General features: G+C 39.9%; 1 protein-coding gene across 8 annotated transcripts in view; it reads right to left on the reverse strand.

The window, feature by feature from the left end:
• ARHGAP28 (Rho GTPase activating protein 28) overlaps nucleotides 1–20,556 on the reverse strand; it is a 222,855-nt gene that overhangs the window by 129,279 nt on the left and 73,020 nt on the right. The window contains exon 1 of one of the 8 annotated variants that reach the window (XM_053902406.1): nucleotides 11,093–11,229. The exons of the other annotated variants lie outside the window; for them this stretch is intronic. The gene's annotated coding sequence lies outside the window, so the exon portion shown is untranslated. Of the gene's footprint in view, nucleotides 1–11,092; nucleotides 11,230–20,556 lie in introns of those variants that run through there. 8 annotated transcript variants of the gene reach the window in all.

The raw sequence follows: 20,556 nt of genomic DNA on the forward strand, positions 1-20,556 counted from the left end.
GACATTTTGGGTTCTCTTTGACTTACTTTTGTAGCAAGATGAAGTTCTGCCAGAGGTTTGTTAGAAAGATGCACATTAGCCAGAGTCATTTTGAAGCAATAAAGAACTGTCAGGGGTTTACATAAGTCTTGACAAATGAATTTTTACCATTAACTAACCCATTTTCCCAATAGTGAGGATGTTCAAAACCCTATACACGAGGAGACCAATATTTCTGCTGTCCACAAGGACTGGCAAGCATGACCTTTGCCCTAGAACCGGGGCAGGTATTGTTCATAAAGGGCTGTTTAGGGGATTACAGTATACCCTTACCCTGGGACCCTGGGAATTATATACTGAAACTTTGTAGCATTCTGATAAAAACAACATGGAGAGCCCAGAATACAAGAACTATGTTGGTATGTTGGTTTTATGAAAATCGAGTAGCTGCAATGGTAAAGGCTCTTGCAATCTGGTTCTACCCAAAGAAATGTGAAAAACATATGTAACTCCTGAAAATGTCTAGCTTGCCAGGACTATTATTCATTTTCTATCATGCAAGTTCCATAGCCCTGATCAGCAGGCCAAGGAGGATACATGTGCTTACTTGCAGAGCTTCAGTATCTATCTCAATATGCAGTTTAGGGGAATTTCACCAATAACATAATGTAGGGTTGTGTTTTTTTGAGAGAAGGATAGAGAGCAAGCAGGGGAAGGGCAGAGAGAGAGAGGAAGACAGAACCCTGAGCAGGTTCTAAGCCATCAGCGCAGAGCCCGATGTGTAGCTCGAACTCACGAACTGCAAGATCACGACCTGGGCCAAAATCAAGAGTCAGATGCTTAAACAATTGAGCCACCCAGGTGCCCCAAAAATATAGGGTTGTTTTTATACACAGTACACAATGCACCCTTCAATAGTGTCTGGGCCCAAACTAAATTTGATATTTATGATGGCCTACAAAAAGGCCTGGGCTCTTATGTCTGCATGACTGTATGGCAAGAACATTAAATGAAAAACCTCTACTATAAAACTCAGGCAAGCATTCTTTGAGACCTGGGCTGGAGAGAAAGGAAATAAACACACCATAATTTCAACAGATGGATTCAGATGTTCTGACTCCTGCTTAAGTTGCGGAGTTAGGCTAGCCTTCTGCTTACAGATGTGAAGTAGTGATTCTGTACAAGGAAGGGAGGGATATCCTAAAAAAGTAGCCTTCCAGATGCATTAGAAGGAACTGCTGTGATAGGGCCATATCCCCTAATATCAGAGAATCTATTATTCACAGGACCATATAGTTAAGAACTGTATTACATTCAGGAAAGTCTGATTCAAAACACTTCCAGAGAATGCAACACTCACAAAGGTATTTAAAACAGAATAAAACAGAGAAAGTAATCCTAGTCAGGGCACCTAGGTGGCTCAGTTGATTAAGTGGCCTACTCTTGGTTTTGGCTCAGGAGATGATCTCACGTTTATTAGTTTGAGCCCTGTGTTGGGCTCTGCGCTCATTGAGCACAGCCTGTTTCAGATTCTCTGTCTCCCTCTTTCTGGCCCTCTCACGTGCACGCATGCTCTTCCTTTCTCAAAAATAAGTAAATGTTAAAAAATTAAAAGAAAAGAAAGTAACCCTAGTCGATGTGCATTAATACTCAGCAATTACCCAACATTCGGTAAAATACCTACTGAACATCCTCAACAATTCTATGAAAAATATTACCAGTACTATTAAAATTTCTTTTTACAGATAAAAAAATGAAGGCTTAAGGAGAGTTTGTCACTCATCTGAGGACCCATAGCTGGTAAGAGTAAGATGTCAGTCAGATGTAAGATGTAGGATTCAAACTCAGGCAATAGGACCCCAGAACCAAAACTCTTTGCCCTGTGCCTCAGGTATTTCCCCCAGGCTACCTGCACTATTGTTACCTCTCTTGCGGTGGTCACTAATAGCGGTCTATGAATAGGCAACATGGCCAGTTTTCAGGGAAGTTCCTCCTCACTACCAAAAGAGCAAACCACAATAGAATCAAAGCACTCATATAGTTCTAGGGCCTAGGAAGCTACCAGTCAGGTTTCCAAGACGTTTCACAAGAAACTTGGAGTTCATTAAGGGATTGTTGGACATTTCATGTGGATTATATCACTGCACTAATTTATTTTAAAACTAGAAATGTAATATGCAAACTTTATGAAACAAAATATCCTAAAGTAAAGCTGGGACATCTAACGACGGATTTATGAGTGAGTTATACATATCTCCAGACTATACCACTCTTTAGTCAATTTACAGAGAGAAAACTATTTCCCAAGTTCAGAGTCGATCAATCCTCTGCGAGTGATACGAGTAAAAATCAACAGCTAATAGCTTAGCCCCTGTCCAAGAAAGCCAACATAAAGAACAGCTTATAGTCATGTTGACAAAAGATTGGGAAACATCTACTCCAATCAAAGAGTCCACAGTGTAGCCATCAGATTAAAACACCACAAAGGAGGGTCAAACCTTCAATATTGGGTTTTGTCCCTCATCCTCTTCCGACATCTCTTTACTTGCAGGACCTGAGCCCCTCCCCATGACCATATCCATTGTTGTGGCTTCACTTACTGGCTGAGGATTCTCTACTCTTTGGCCAGATCACTCTTGAGCTCAGATTCTTCAGGATGCCAAATCATCTTCATATGTTCTCCTTTACCTGAAACTCATCATGTCCAAAACCAGCCCCTCCTTTTCCCCAGCCTCAGGAACCACATCACTACAACTCTGACATTTTTCACACCTCCCCCATCTTTGCCCACCATACTGGACAGGTCCATAAATTGGGCCAAATCTGAGAGACACATCTCTCAAAACATCTTTTTTTTTATTTAGTTGTATATCTAGTATACAAATTTATGATATATCAGCTACTGCACACCTAACTTGTCTCCCAATATCTTGCTCTGCCATTTTAATATCCTTTACATAAATCTGCAAAGGTTGCTTAAACAACAATTATATAATGCCATTCTTCTGTTAACTGTTCCAGACTGTTCCAAACTCATTAGCCGGTATAAAAGTATCTTTACAACCTGCCTTAGCTTACCTTTTCGAACTCATCTTACCCTACTCCAATCACAATTGCTACAATTCATCCATAATAATCTAATAAGGGATCCTTTAAGTAGGCTGGTAAACAGGAATCAATGACAACAAGAGAGTATAGTGGTTAAGAAAGAGGGCTTTTCAGTTGGACTGACTGATGTGAACTGAATCACAGATTTACCACAAGTAACTTATATGTTCACTCTGAGACCTGACTTTCCCTTGTCTCAAAAAAATGGGATAATAACATAAGGTTATCATCAGAACTAATTAAGATAATCTGTTACCTATTATAATACTTCCTCCTCATCAGATATATCTAAGAGCAAATTTTCAAAGAAGAAACACTTTGTACAAGTATATTATTATTAGTTAATTGTTGTCCTCAAGGCTTATATTCGTTAGTTTCTAGAGGTTCTTGAAGAGACAGTTTGGAAAGAGAATTGAAATAGTTTTGTAGCAATTAAGAAACATCCTGTTGAGGCTCTTATACTACCCAGTTTTCTATGCCACTGATTTAGTAATTCACTGAGTACATAACTATAATATGCCCATATTATATTACCTTCATTACTGTGCTATATCTCCAAATATACCTAAGTACAGAAATTTCACCTTCTACTTCTTAACATCCTAACATAACCTCACCCAACACAGGATTCTTGGTAGACCTTCAATAAGTACTGAGGTCAGAGTGAGTTATCAGGCTACAGATTGCTAATCCTCATGATAAATACCAACAGCTAAATGCATGAGTTTCTGATGTTGCTTAACCAGGATGTTTTTTTCAAGGGAATAAAGATTATACTTCATAAAAGGGGGAAAATGCTTTACAATGCCTTTTGTCATGCTGTACTAAGCAAAATGCAAATCGGCATAAACCCATGGGCACACAAATTAAAATTAAGCTTTGAGCAATTAACCATTTTATAATTGCAATGTTGAGAAACACAGTTCATAACAGGAAGACCATATTTCTCCAGGTTATCTGCACTTGATACAAGTAAATGTGCTCGGTGCTTATAAAAATGTTGACTAGTATTTGACTGCAAAAGAAAAAGGCTGTGAGTCTGGCCACTAGTTGGAGATCATCTCACAATGCTTCCTTAGAGAAATGTTCCTCTCTAATATTCTGTCTCCATAAATTTACAAATGTTTTCTCTGACAGACATGTTTTGAGGATTCAAAAGCTTGTGTCCAGGGGCGCCTGGGTGACTCAGTCGGTCAAGCATCCGACTTTGGCTCAGGTCACCATCCCACAGTTTGTGAGTTCAAGCCCCGCATCAGGCTTCGTGCTGACAGCTCAGAGCCCGGAGCCTGCTTCAGATTCTGTGTCTCCGTCTCTCTCTGCTCCTCCCCAACTCATGCTCTGTCTCTCTTTCTCAAAAATAAACATAAAAAAAAAAAAAACCAGGGGCGCCTGGGTGGCGCAGTCGGTTAAGCGTCCGACTTCAGCCAGGTCACGATCTCGCGGTCCGTGAGTTCGAGCCCCGTGTCGGGCTCTGGGCTGATGGCTCGGAGCCTGGAGCCTGTTTCCGATTCTGTGTCTCCCTCTCTCTCTGCCCCTCCCCCGTTCATGCTCTGTCTCTCTCTGTCCCAAAATAAATAAAAAACGTTGAAAAAAAAATTAAAAAAAAAAAATAATAAAACAAACAAACAAACAAACAAAAAAACCACAACAACTTGTGTCCATAAGTTATTCTGAACTTCATCAGCAAAATTCAATTTATTGAGTACCATAGATATGGCTGACCATCATGAGCAATTACTATGTACCAGGCACCATTCTAAATACTTTACACATACTCACTGGTTCGATCTTCACAATAACCCTTTAAGGTAGGCACTACTACCTCCATTTTACAGATATGACAAGTGAGGTTTAAAAGAAAAATTCACAAGTCCATGATATAACATTAATAAAGGGTACAACCCAGATTTACACACAGCCTATCCATTCCCAGAGCCTCTGTTCTCACTCACCATATCATACATATTGCACTCCTAAAGTAGAATTCAGTACGTGTTAAGAGTTTTAGACCAAGCTTTGGGAACCGAAAAGAAGGAGAAATTACCCCCTATTAAAGTTCAGGAAGGACCTCAGGGAGAAGGATGTGCAGGATGCTGACTGGTTGAGATGGAATAGGAACAATGTGCATTCTGGTGAACAAAGTCACACAGCTAGGCAGGTGCAGGCAACGGGGTGGGATGGACAAGGAATCTGATTTGGCTGGTGATGCAATAGAAAGCATAGCTATAACAACTCTTCAGTTTCCACAGGAGGACACGATGGGGTTTTAACTACTGGTCTATGCAAAGTTCTCTCAACAACGTAACAGGAGTAGAGACATTCTTTGGGAAGATTAATTAGATTTTTTTGAAAGCTTAGGAATTTTTTTTTCTCAGAAGATCATTTTCCTTACTTCGTCTAATAGACTATTTTGGATAATAATCCAAAAATCAAGAACTCTCCACTGGGAGGCCTACTGGACTGAAACTAACAGGATAAAGCTTAATAGGAATGAAGATGAAGTTTAGAAACTTCAGCTGTACATGTTTAGGATGACTGCTTCCTGGCAAGAGTACAGTTCATATGAAAAAGATGAAGAGATTGTGGCCAAATTCAAGGTCAGTACAAGCTAAAAGCTCTATAAGGATGCCAAAAAGACTAAGTGGAAGGTAAGCAGCATAGAAGTATAGAAGTGTATCACACAGAAAGGGGAGATGATTATCCTAAACACAGCAGAAGTGGAATTCAGCTCTGGGCATCATTCAAAGGGTAGAGGTTGACAGTCGAGACTGAATTCAGAGCAGGATTGATGAAGACAGACAGTCAAGGAGCTGTACCATACGTAAAAATGTTCAAAGTACTGGAGAAATTTAGAAGCACGATCACGATCTCCAAATATTTCAAGAACTGTCTTGGGAAGAACAATCTGTTTAGACTCACGATACAAAAATAGAACCAATGACAGGATAATACAACCAATGAATCATTAATACTAAAGGTCAGTTCTACATTAGCTACACAGGAGGGATGTTACTGAGTTACATAAAGGAAACAATCAGTGTCCAATGGGCATCTACAGGCTAGCCAAAGACAAGATAATGCTTTTCAAAAGGAAGTTCACCTTGGGGTGTCTGGGTGGCTCAGTCAGTTAAGCATCCAACTTCAGTTCAGATCGTGATCTCACGGCTCATGAGTTCGAGCCCCACGTTGGGCTCTGTGCTGACAGCTCAGAGCCTGGAGGCTGCTTCAGATTCTGTGTCTCCCTCTCTCTCTATCCCTTCCTCGCTCATGCGCTCTCTGTCTCTGTCTCTCAAAACTAAACAAATGTTAAAAGAAATAAAAAAAAAAAAAAAGAAAGCTCACCTTGCTGAACATGGGAGTATATAAATACTAAAACACAGAAACGGCGAACCTACTCTTCGGGAATTTGGAGAAGAGGTCAGAGAAAGGGGAGTGGTAAGATGGGAAGAAGGGAGAAAGAAGGTGTGGAATGTGAGCTGGACTTTGACAGATGAATTTGTTTACAATCCAAAGTGGTCAAGTAACTGCCAAAAAACCAAATCTGCAGTAAACTGAATTGTAAACAGGTTACTGAAAATGCTCAGTGAGTCCACTTAGGGCTTAAGAACATACAATAATTCTCTGTAACACATTCCTTCTCAAATGTGTACAGTTCATAGAGGGTAATGTGATCCTTTCCCTTCTTTTCTTCCAACAGTATCCCCTCCACACACACGTGCATGCATGCGTGTGCACAGAAGCACCAAAATGTATATATATAACACCATGGAAGAAGAATAGATACTACCTTCTCCCTCAAGAGAACAGGTCAGAAGAGGAAGTAAATATGGTCAAAGAACAAGAGCGCCTGGGTGGCTCAGTCAGTTAGGCATCCAACTCTTGATTTCAGCTCAGGTCGTGATCCCACAGTCTTGAGAGCAAGCCCCGCATCAGGCTCCATGTTGAGCATGGAGCTAGCTTGCTCTCTCTCTCCCCTCTTCTTTTTCCCTCTGCCCCTCTCTCCCACTCCCACACAGTCTCTCTCTAAAATTAAAACACACACACACACACACACACACACACACACACACACACAAACCAGAATGGTCAGAGAACAGAGAATATGGGGGCCCCTTTAATAGGAGAAATGGCCTCCCTGGATTGTTCTAGTCCTGCAGTGACTTCCACCAACACCTCAAAGAGTTTTCCTATTATCTCCTGAGTGGAAAACACAGTAACAAATTTTGTCACACTCAGCATCGTGCGGGAGAAAATGCCCAGGCTTCAGACTCAAACAGATTTTGGTTCACGTTCTTGCCCTGACACTCATCAGCTGTATGAAATGTGGGCAAGACACTTGGCCTCATTTTGCCTCAGTCCCCTTACCTGTCAACTGTGAATACCCATTTCTGCGTGAAGTTTTTTGTGAATATAAAGGAAACAGTATTCATAAAATGCCTGCAACCACTCTATGATTCTACTCCTACCATTACCACCAAAACCTACAGGTCGCTAGTGGCGAATGTTTTGATAGCTCGGACATTTCTGAGACTTTGGAAATGACACTTCTTGAAAAAGCTCAAAATGGGCTTATCTAATATTGGCTTCTGATTTCTTCTATTTTATACATTAGAAAGCAGTTTTGCAGGGATTGCAACCTCTCAGTGGTGAGGGATATCCACAGACTTCCCTAATTTGAAAAGAGACTAAGCTTCGGGGTGTTTTGTTTAGGGATAAGACAGTGGGGGAGGGAGAGCAGCTGAAGCCAGGGATGGATAAAGTGATAAACCTTGTCATGCTTTATAATTAAAACATACGAGAAGATTCGTACCTACTGTATAATTCGAGGTTGGCAAAGAATGTAAGACAATTACTATATAATATGCTATTATTTAAAAAGAATCTTTTCAAGTAGGTGAACGGTCTGTGAGCATCCATTTTAATTCTACTGCTACGAAGCACTCAGTGTTGAGCAGTCACGTAGTTCCCGTGGACGCCCTACACCAGCACGCAGTAGGCTTGGGCTGCCGTGGGCTTACTGCCTCCACATCTCCAGCTCTCCTTCTGAAGTTCATGGAGGCATTATTTGGGATGAGCTCTGTAAGTCATGGAACAGGAAGAACTTAGTCCAGAAGTTTCAGACAGTTATGTACTGCTTTAGTACACAAATAACTGAAATATTATGTCTTTTCTATCGTTTTAAACAGAATAATGGACCTTTCGTGGCCAAAATAGTGATTTTTGTAAAGCACCTGGTTGGATTCTTGCGAAGTCTCCACCAGAGTGACGTGCATCTGGGTAGGAAATGTCCCTTGATATAAGGCCCCAATTTTACTACTATGTATATTCACATGAGACATTTTAAAAGTTTACATCTTCGTGTTCATTTAATTAAATACTTTAACATACAGAGTATTAAGTACACTAATCTTTCTAGCTAACAGAGACAAGACCTGTTTACTCTGCTCACTTACAGGGGGCAGAGTTTGCTTGGTCCCTGAGCTTTGTAAACCTATCATTTATTCATCACTAAAGTCCCCTGGCAATGAATGGCCATCTCATCTGCACTGACGTTGTCCAAACACTGCTCTCAATAGTTGTCGTCCCCTGAAATAATCTACAGCCTTCGCTATCACTAAGAAACCATTCCGTTTTTCTCAATCCCCCCCACCTTCCTTCTGTTTAGATAAGCACTTGGGGGTGTTGATTGTTCGCGGTGCAATCTTCTTTCAGTGAATGGTCTTATCACGAGGTCACACTACACCTTCAGAATAGCTGAAGGGCTGTTACACTCTGTCTCCCAAGATGGTGGTGAATCGCTTCCCCATGTCTTTACTATAATGATATTGCACATCTTGACTGAGTTGCCTTCACACTCTGCTTTTGGAAAATTTCCAGGCAGGGTCTGCGTTTACGTCAGCAAGATGGATTCAAAATACCACCTCTGGGGTTTTAAACGGGCTTTGAAACACATTCCTGCACTGGGCTCAACTCAGGTCAGTAGGAGGCCTTCCAGTAAATCTGTTACTTCACTTTGTCATTCTACTTAATGCAGAGGGGTACTGATTTCCTCGTAGCTCATCTCGTAAGTGGTTTTACTTTTCTACAATTTCTGCCGGAACCTTGGCTAAAAAGCCTCACATTATTATGCCCATTTTCTTCAGAGCTCCTTATGTTTAAAGATTCTGCTTGCTTAGGTAAGCTAAACATTGTTCTGTTTTCCATCTGATTCTTCTTTCTTCAGCTTTAGGATCATAAAAATAAAGTCCTTTTTTATATTTTCAAAGTTAAATACAAGCCTTATCTTGTTAAACTTGCTGTTGATTGGAATGGTTACTATTCAATTGGTCCCTTAGTTTATAGTTTAACAAGGGCCTTACAAAATTCATAACAGATAGGACATGTACCACGGGGGTGGGTCAGGGGGCAGTTACTACATGCAGAACTCTAGGGGCTATCAAAACAAAATTATAGAATGTCAAATTTAACAACAATTTCCAGATATAACACAAATCCCTTACTACTTACAAGACTTAAAGTAAAAGAAAGACTCCCTTATTTAGTAATAATCATCAAAGCATGGAAGTATACAATTATTTTCACAAACAAATGAGCACATCAAGCTACCACCACATCCTGGACATTAGGCTGGAAAACATATCCCCTATGAGGGACCTTGGTTTTGCTTACCACACTCTGAAATCTAAAGGCAAAACTAAAAGGAAAAAAAAAGCTCTTATCCCTCACACACTTTCTATACAAGAAAAGCAGTATTTCATCTAAATGAACTTTCTTACCACACTCCAATCTAAAAAGACAGTTCAATAGGCCTAAAGTAGAATTTACCTCTGATTACAAAATACACTAGTAAAACAATTTTAAAACAATAAAGAAACTATAAACACAGTGGCAAAACAAAAGATGATGCTACTTAACTAAAAAGAACCTAGAACAGTCTGAAGCAAATGATTCTAATTTGAAGGAAATGAAATTCAAATAAACAACAAAACCACCCTTCCTAATACCTCCCCTTCCTCTGAAAGACAACGCAAAGGACAAAAACAAGGGAGAAAGAAAGAAAGAAAGAACTAACGAATAAGGAGTCACTGCCAAAGGGGCTCTGTGGATAATAATGCTCTAAAAATTAAACATGAAAGTAGGTTAATAGACACTGTGGAATCCTTTCTGGGAAGAGCATGCATTTGTGTTTCTTGAAATAGACCTTCTGCTTGCCGTGAATCAGACTAATGGATGGCTTTGAGGGTACGCTCTAACACAGGTACTGATTTCTCCAAGAAGGTGCATGAGGGAGGAGTATGCGGAGGCCGGGAAAAGATGAGAAGAAATGGACAAATGTGGCACACAGAAGTCGCAGGCACAGTACTTTTATGTAGGGCACGTACATAATGGGCACTCCACCCACCTGGCTTCTCTAGGACCAGGGCCACAAACACAGCTGCTTCTGCTTGGCGCGCCTTCTCCCAATGTGGAAAACAAGAGGAGAGACTCAGCAGCCTGACCAAAGAAATACATGAATTCCACTAAAGAGTGGAAGCACTTGCTTGGGTAATGGAGGCTACCTCAGGAGATGTTTCCAAAAGTAGATGATTATCAGGAAAGACTGGATTGGAGTTTAAAGGCTCCTGCTCAAAAGCAGGAGAATCAAAAGATCTCTAAGACATTAATTTTTATGCATCTATTACGATTCCATTTTAACTAGTCTTCCCAAATTAGTAACAGTGCTTATCTGCTCTCCTTCTACAGTTGAGCTTTAGAAACTTACATCCACACTGTAACAAAAATCTTCTTTGAAAGGATAAAAAACCAGTTTACAATTGCTTAACATTATGTACCTATAACCCACTAATAAAACCATAAGCCCCACTTATACATTCACTTAAAATGGATTTTAAAAAAGCTACAGCAACCATTTACCTACCCTCTTCTCTCCCTTCTTAAAAGAATCAGTCTGCGGAAAGAAGCCTGAAGCCCAAGTTACTGATCTAGGAAGTGCTCTGTACCTTACCTTTTAGAAGGCTGAAAGTCTCACGGATGATATTCTTAAGGGAGAAGCATAGAACATCTGTACGACCGTGTGTCCTCATGGCCCAGAGGTGGGGAGGCCATCCTCCAACCCACATCGACCACCACACACCCGCTGAGCACTGCCTCCCCCTCCGGGACAGGACAGCACTAGCTGCCTCCAGCTCAGCCGCCAAGAAACAAAGGGTATTGGAGTTTCTTGTCTAAGTGGTAAACTAATTCCCACTGCACAGTAACTATTTAAAGAAATAGTGCCTGCAGGACAGATCTGCCTCCCAGCCTTCCTGTTTGTGTCCCAGCTCCAATTTTCACCCATTTCCTAAGGAAGACTGCAAAGTGTAATCAGCCTCAAGAAGCCTGAGATTTATGAAAACCCGTGGAGTGTGTGAGGGCAATTTTTGGACACAGTCTCTCCCCCTTTCCTTCTTTTCCCAGCTAAGCAGATAGGAGGCTTTATTAAAAGTACTTCCAAAGTCAAAAGCAAACACACTGTATCTAGTGTGATTTGGTGAGTCTTGACTCCGGAAAGATTTTAAACCTGAAATGTAGAAACAAAAGAATTTGTAGATAATTATTCCAACATGTATCAAGTAGTAATGCAGACAAAAAAACCATGCAACTTAGGGTCAGAAGGCAAAGGCTTGATTCAGAAAACCTTTGCAATTTACTAGCTTTAAGTAAGGAAATTCATCCAATCTTCCTGGGCCTTCCATATGAAATTCATCCCATCTCTCTTCTCGAAGCCTCACTTTTTTTGTCTGAATAAATGGGACTAGTAACAAGCACTTATGTGTCTACTCTGAGAACCTCATAACTGTAAAAGACCCCATATTTTGCCTTATATAAAAGTCAAGATCATGCTGTCATTGCATCATGGCATCCAATTTCCCAGCTGCTATTACATAGTATCAGACATTAGTAGCTGAATGCAATGACCTAATACATCCCCTCTCCTCTCTCCAAAATTATATTATGTATACATTTGTTTACTTGTGTATTGTCTGACTTCCCCATTGGTAATGAATACTTAATAATGATTCCCAGGACGAAGAATAGCACTTAACATTTATTAACCTGCAATAAGTACTTGTTTTTAAATAAATGAAGAGATAAATGCATAATTTCAGACAAAATAAACCACAATGCTCTACACACAGTAAGCCTATAACGAATACTTAACTGAATTAATGAATGAACCACAATTTTTTTCTCTAGAAAAACATCCCAGGAAAAATGCAATGCTATAGAATTTTAAGACAAGTTGGAGCCCTTAACAACAGTTGACATAAATACAACTCTATGTTTTGTTAGATCACCCTGTTCAAATATATGAAGATGGTTAATGTACAGATTTTTTACAACATGGATATGAGGTACAAAATCAGTATGAATTAATTCACTGACAAAGAGTTTAGCTTAATTTAGAATATACCTAAAATCCTTCCTCAGGCCTGTTTCTGTTAAAAATGGAAACTCCTTTCCTCTGGTGCCCTTCACGTCCTCCAGTGGTGGCGGTGGGATGTGATAAGGACTCATTGATTTTTTTAAAAGCATTACCCAGACAATGAGGATACAAATGTGTGGTCTCTTGTGGGTCTTACAATCCAACTGCTAATGTTTAATATAACATAACAACATGCTGGGAGACAGGATAGTCTCAGGGATCTGAAACAAGAGATTTAGTTTTGAGCCTTCACATCATTGCCTGAATCCAGTTCAGGCCAGTTCAGGCCAGTTCAGGCTAAGAGAGACTAAAAATCAGTTCTTTGATGGCTGCCCATTAATCGACCATGCATGAAGAAGACAGCAACTCTAGTGGATACTTGTCCATCTTATAAAATTACCAACAGAGGAAAGATTCTGCATCTTAGAAGATCATGTGAAACATAATTCCCTCTTACTTCTAAGGAGTTCTCTTGTGTTGCTTGGGAAATAGGACCCTCCGCACCCTTTTTCTCTCCTCCCTGCCCTCTCTCTTGGCTCTCTTGACTTTATAGACAGAACAAGAGCTTATACAGATCTTTTTGCAAGTGTTAAAAATGGAAAATAAAGATTTAAAGTTTCTCACTCTGAATGAAGTCATTTTGGTTCCGCAATATGAGGAAGCATTTCATAATCACTGAACCTGAAAGTTGTATAGCTTTTGGCCAACGAGAAAGAATCCCTGAAGAACAGAGCGTGGTGGTCAAATAAAAACAGAATTTCCTGCCTTTAACAGGTTCCGATACTCCGTTTTTCTGAGCTCAAAGTTTCAGACATTGTGACGCGTTGTTTGCCACACATCCCCTCCTTCACCTCGCACGCAACTTCCCTGGGGGTAAAGGCCTTTTTAATTGAGTAATTACAGATTCTAAAGAAGTTCTGAAATAGATTTTTGACAGTTTCCAGCAGCAAGACTTTCTCACCTTACATGTAGCCTCTAGCCTGACAAATACCAGTCTACAGGGAGCTTGTAAGTTCAACTACAAGGGTTATCAGATGTGGCTTAAATGCCTCCTGGAACATGTACATTTGACCCTGGGGGAGGAGAACAAATTGTGGAAACTGCCATCCAACAGCCATCTAATGTAAGAAGAACCTTTGGGAGACCCACTTGGAAGCCCAGACACCCTCCCCTGGGGATGCTGATGTACCGTCAGCTATTTCCTGTAGAACAGCTTTACTGCCCTGGTTCCTGGTATCAAGGTATCACTGTGTATTAGACTAGCAAATAAAAAGATAACTTCAAGTTACTGACTGGAAGGTTTTGCTATGTTATTAATATTATTATTTGAGACTACCATGTATCTTATTTTAATAAACACTTATGCTATAAAACATAAAATAAATCTTCTAAGGGAAGATAATTTATAGGTATGACTAAAAGGAGCAAACATCATGGAACACATTATCCCAAAGTCTGCCATTAAGTAGGCATATACACTGCACAACAGAAGAATCATGAATTTTTCCTTTTCGCCATCTATTGTTTTATAGGACAGCTGATTTCCTGTGAGCTGACTCTAGCGCCTATGATTAATGACAAAGAAAGTAAGTAAAAAAAGTTACATCAAAAGATCAGTCTTATTGATAAGGAAGTATTTCAACAGCAAGTTAATTATCAGACTATTTCTTTTCCAAAGTGAGAGATAAAGATGATATTTGCCCCTCCTTTTCTCCCTTTCAACTTGCTCTAGGCAGGGGTTCTGCTAAACACTGAAGACCTAAGATGTGTAAGCACAGGGTTCCTATTCTCAATCAACTCATGAACTGGTAAGACAGGTATAGAAGTAGCTATGGTACAAAGGTAGTGTGTACTAAGGGGGAACGTATACCTCAATATCAAGAGTGCAGGGCACGAAGGAAGAAGGACATAGGTTCAACTGGCTTTGCCACTTGCACACTGCGTGAGCTTGGGCAAAGTTAATCCTTTTACACTTTGCTTTACTCATGGATAAAACAGAGGTCATATTAGTGCCTGCCTCCTGAGACATTTTATAAAAATAAATGATTTAGTACAAATCCCTAACAGAGCACCTGGCTTTCAGAAGTCCTCAAATAAATAGCACTGATGCTGAAGAAAAAGATTAAAAGAAATACTTAAATTTGGGTGCCTGGGTGGCTCAGTCAGTTAAGCGTCTGACTTTGGCTCAGGTAATGATCTCACAGCTCGTGGGTTTGAGCCCCGCGTCAGGCTCTGTGCTGACAGCTCGGAGCCTGGAGCCTGCTCGGATTCTGTGTCTCCCTCTCTCTCTGCCCCTCCCCTGCTTGTAACTCTTGTCTCTCTCTCACTCTCTCAAAAATAAATAAACATTAAAAAAATTATATATATAAAAAAATACTTAAATTGCCATGAACATTCAATAGAGAAAGGAAGTTCCATCCATAAATAAGAGATACAGAATTTTTCAGCCAGGACACTCCTCTCTTGGAATAGTTTAAATGTACAGGTTGTCCTTGATTTATGATTGGGGCAAGGGTACCTGGAAAGAAAAGGGCCCACTGTCACCCTTTATCTCCCAGTTGCCTTACCCCCTTCTTTCTGAAATGCCCAACCACAGTGCTGTGCCCAATCTTAGCCTGTGCCAACCCAGGGCATAGTAAATGGCCTTGGAGTCTCTGCAAAAAATTGCTTCTTGTTCAACAACAGAATGTTCTCAAAGGCTACCTTATGTAGAAGAAAACATCCAGAATATTCATAAAAACTGAAATTTCTGGTTCTCACCATGATGGATTAACTGGGACTGCAGTAGCCTTCCTGCCATACAATCAGAAAACTGGATAAAATATGTGAAAAACTGCTTATAAATGTTAGAAGAAAGTACAAGATGTGATCCTGAGAGAAAGGGAACAACTGAGGTGAACTCCATAGTTACCCCAGCTTCCATCCTAGATGTACATTCCAGACTGGCAGGGCAGTGACAGGAAACCCAGGAATACTGGGGTCTGAGTTAAGGGGACACAGAACAGAGTTCACAGAGGCTAAGGGAGATGGAATTTTCTAGGACAAGTATAAGACAGGAAGGAGCTATGCAGACAAAGCGCTCAAGAAATCCATACATGGGTCTCCCTGAGTTTGTTGCTAAATGGTAAGTCACATATAAACAGGGTTAACTTCACAATGCTGGACAAAAACCAAGTGAGGATCTTTAAGTTAAAGGATTCACAGAGTTTGCAAAGAGCAAGGAGACACATGAGTTTTTAAATTTTTTTTTTTTACATTTATTTATTTTTGAGAGACAGAGAGAGACAGCGTGAGCAGGGGAGGGGCAGAGAGAGAGGGAGACACAGAATCAGAAGCAGGCTCCAGGCTCCAAGCTGTCAGCACAGAGCCTGATGTGGGGCTCGAACCCACGAACCGTGAGATCATGACCTGAGCCGAAGTCGGACGCTTAACCGACTGAGCCCCTCAGGCACCCCCACATGAGTTTTTAATAGTCAGACTAGAAAGTCTACGTTCAGCACCTGGGGATTCAGGTCCTAACCCCAGAAGTATCTTAGTAGTATGAAAATTTAAAGTATCAGTTGAGTTGTAGGGCTAAATCCACCATACAGTAAAGGCTACTGCAGACAAACAAAACACAGATCTAGTATCCAGTAAAAAAACAAAACAAAACTATACATACAAAGAAGCAGGAAAATGAGACATAGAAACAGACTCAAAAGGACAGAGGTGAGGAATTGACACACAAGACAATTATAAATATGCTCAACATACTTAAGGATTTAAAGGAACTCTATGAGGAAACAAATGGAAAATTTTCAAATGAGACTTTACAGAAATGAAAAATGATTTGAAATGATAATATACTAGATGCAATTATCAGGACATTGATTAACTTCAGAAAAGACCAGCACATTTGAAGACAATACAGAAAATAGTCAAACTTCAACACACAGAGGGGAAAAAGGGCTGCAAAAAAATGAACAGAGCCTCAGTGATGTGCAGGATGACCCCAAGTGGTCTAACACATATGTTACTTGAGTCCTAGGATGGCGGGGGCGGGGGGGGGGGGGTCACAGGATAAAAATGAAATAGAGAAATAATGGCTGCAATTTTTCCAAATTCAACGAAAACTACAAGCCATAAATCCAAAAAATTCAGTGAACCCCAACAAAGATAATACAAAACAAAGATAAAGGGAAAACATCAAAAGCAGCAGAGTGAAAAAAACAGACGTGATGAACAGAAGAGCAACAATAAGAATGACTGCCAACTTCTCATTAAAACAATACAAGCAAAGAGCAGTTGGATGACATCTTTAAAGTGCTGAAAGAAAAATGAAAAGGTCATCCTAAAATTCTATATCCAGTGAAAAATCGTTCAAAAACGAAGACTTCATAAATACTATCTTAGATAAACAAAAGTACAAAGAATTCATGGCCAGCAGATCTGCACTATAAGAAATGTTAGAGCAAGTTTTTCATGAAAGAAAATAATACCAGATGGAAACTTGGAACTGCACAAAAGAATTAAAAGTGTGGAAATTTGTAAATATGTGAGCATATGTAAAATAAAAGCATTCCTTATTATATTTCTTTAAAATATAATTGTTCAAAACAAAAAATAATAACAATGTATCATAAGGTTTCTGACATATGTACTTAATAAAATGCATGACAGTAATATGAAGGATAGGAAGGAGAAAATGAAAGCATAAAATCTTAAAGTTCTTATGTACCACATGAATGATATATTATTTGAAGGTGAAAAGTGAAAAGCTAAAGTGGAATACTGTAAACTCTGGAGTAACCACTAAAAATAATGAACAAACAGCTATAAGAATGGAGATAAATGGAATATAAAAAATATACACAAATAATCCCAAAAAAGGCCAGGAAAGAGAACAGATGGGATAAATAGAAAACATATAGCAAGATAACAGATTAAACCCAGGGTACCTGGGTGGCTCAGTCAGTTAAGCGTCCGACTTCGGCTCAGGTCATGATCTTGCGATTCGTGAGTTCGAGCCCCGCATCAGGCTCTGTGCTGACCGCTCACCTGGAGCCTGCTTCGGATTCTGTGTCTCCCTCTCTCTGTCCCTCCCCTGCTCACACTGTGTGCGTGTCTCTCTCTCAAAAATAAATAAACATTAAAAAAAATTTTTTTTAAAGATAGTAGATTAAACCCAACCACATATGCTGCCTACAAGAAACACACTAATTATAAACACACAGAGTAAAATGATGGACTAAGTTTACCATGCAAATATTAAGCCTAAGGAAGCTTGGGCGGCCATATTAATTCAGACAAAGCAGACTTCTGTGGTAGTTTGGGTCCCAGGGAAGCAGATGTCAACACTAAATCGGAGGTTCAGGAGACTTATTTGGGGAAACCATTTGTGAAAGACAAAGGTGAGAAAGAGCAGGACTCGACAGGGAAAGATCTTCAGATATGATTGCTGATCTGACACCGGTGAAAGGAGAGAAGGGGAAAGAAGATTTGGGTCGGGAGGGCCTCAGGCTGCAGTGCAAGTGGGAGAAAGTCTCAGCCAGGCTGATGGGCAGTCCCCAGCAGATACAGCTCAGTAGAAGAGCTGGCATTGGTCAAAAATGGCCCAACTCTAGTACCCTGTTGTGCTCCATCACGAACGGGGAGTGTCCTGGGGAGAGCATAGCTACAGCAGAAATATGTGGCAGATCCCAAAAGTATGGCAGCTAAAGTCATGGGCTAAGTATACTACTTTTTGGAAAGGATGTCTGAATAGCACAACTCTATGGCAGCCACAACTTTGAAACAAGGGATATGACTGAGGACAAAGAGCATTATTTCTTCATGAGAAAAAGCTTATTTTATAAAGAGAACCCAACAACCTACCCTTAAATATGGATACAATAAATCACACTTCAAAATATTTGAAGTCAAAACTCTCAGAACTGAAAGGAGAAACAGACAAATCCCAGTTACAGCTAGAGATGTCAATACCTCTCTCTCAGTAACGACAAGTAACCAGAAAACTGGGAAAAATACAGAAATGTTAAACAACAGCATCAACCAAATTAACTTAATGGATATTTATTGAATACTCTCACCCCAAAGGGTGGAATACACTTTCTTTTAAAGCTCACAGTGCACATTACCAAGATAAACCATATGCTTGTCCATAAAACCAATCTCAATAAATTTTAAAGGACTTAACTCATAAAGTATGCTCTTTGAGCATAATGGAATTTATTTAGAAATTGGAAAAAGAGATCTAGAAAATCCCCAAATATTGGGAATTAAACAATATGTGTTTAAATAACCCAAAGATCAAAGAAGAAATCCTAAGGGGAATTAAAAAAAAAAAAAACCTAACTGAATAATACAAAAACTACAGCATCATCACACAAAACTACACAATTCAATATTTGTGGGATGCTGCTAAGGCAGTCCTTAGAGGTAATATAGCATTAACTTCTTATATTAAAAATATGAGAAGTTAGGGGTGCCTGGGTGGCTCAGTCGGTTAGGTGTCTAACTCTTGACGTCAGCTCAGGTCATGATCTCATGGTTCATGAGATCAAGCCCCATGTGGGGCTCTGCACTGACAGTGTGGAGCCTGCTTGGGATTCATTCTCTCTAAATAAACAAACAAACAAACAAACAACAGAAGTCAATAATCCATGATCTAAGCTTCCATCTTAGGAACCTAGTAAAAGAAGAAAAAGTTAAGCCCCAAATAAATCAAAGAAATAATTAAGAATATAAATTACAGAAACAAAGAGTAAACAGGTAAAAAAAATAGAGAAAATAAGTTTTTTTAAATCTGGGTTTTGGAAAAGATGAGTGAAACAGATAAATTTGTAGGACTTTCATCAATAAAAAAGGAAAGAAGACATAAATTACCAGAATTGTGGAGGAAATAAGAGGATTATCCTAAAAATCCTACAGATAGCAAATGAAAAATAATGGAATATTATAAACAATCATATGCCAAGAAATTCAACAGCTTACATAAAATGGACAAATTCCCTAAAAGATATAAATTACTAAAACTGACAGAAGAAATGGAACCTACCCATATTTGTTAAAGAAACTGAATTCATAATTTAGAAGCCTGCCACAGAGAGCTCCAGGCCTAGACAGCCTCACAAAATCATTTAAAAATGAAAAAATACCAAACCTGCACAGGAAATGGGAGGTACAGGGAACTCCTCTCAATCCCCTGTAAGAAATCAGAATTCTCCTGATAGGAAACCCATACAAAGACATGACAAGATCTGACACCAACAGACCAACACTGTTCACAAACACAAACACAGAAATCCTCCACAAAACAAGAGAAACCAAATCTAGTACTAGCTGATGACATCTCGTATCTGACTGCTACTGTCTACAGCAGTACTACCGTTGTGTCATATTTTTTCTAAAAAAATTTTTTTAATGTTTATTTATGTTTGAGACAGAGAGAGACAGAGCATGAACGGGGGAGGGTCAGAGAGAGAGGGAGACACAGAATCCGAAACAGGCTCCAGGCTCTGAGCGGTCAGCACAGAGCCCGACGCGGGGCTCGAACTCACGGATCGTGAGATCATGACCTGAGCTGAAGTCGGCCACTTAACCGACTGAGCCACCCAGGCGCCCCGTATTTTTTATGTCACTATAAGTCTTCTGTTGGAGATAAAGACTTACATTTACACTGGTCATTTGATTTAAACTCAATAGTACAGACCCTCCTGGTTAAATACATTGTTACACTGGCTAAGATGATGCAATAAAATGGCTGGTACACAGCAAGTGCCTACAATTTTTTTTTTTTTTTTTTTTGAGAGAGAGGGAGGGAGAGAGAGCAGGGGAGGGGCAGAAGGAGAGGGAGACGGAGAGAGAGAATCTTAAGCAGGCTCCACACCCAGCTCAGGGCTAGAAGTGGGCTCAATCTCACAACATGAGATTAGCCGAAATCGAGTCAGATGCCTAACCACTGAGCCATCCAGGTGCCCTATAGTGCCTACAATTTCTTTCTATTTTTTATTTTTTTAATGTTT

Source organism: Panthera pardus, unplaced genomic scaffold (genome assembly GCF_024362965.1).
Source record: "Panthera pardus isolate Hobbes unplaced genomic scaffold, ASM2436296v1 HiC_scaffold_15, whole genome shotgun sequence".
Lineage (NCBI taxonomy): Eukaryota > Metazoa > Chordata > Mammalia > Carnivora > Felidae > Panthera > Panthera pardus.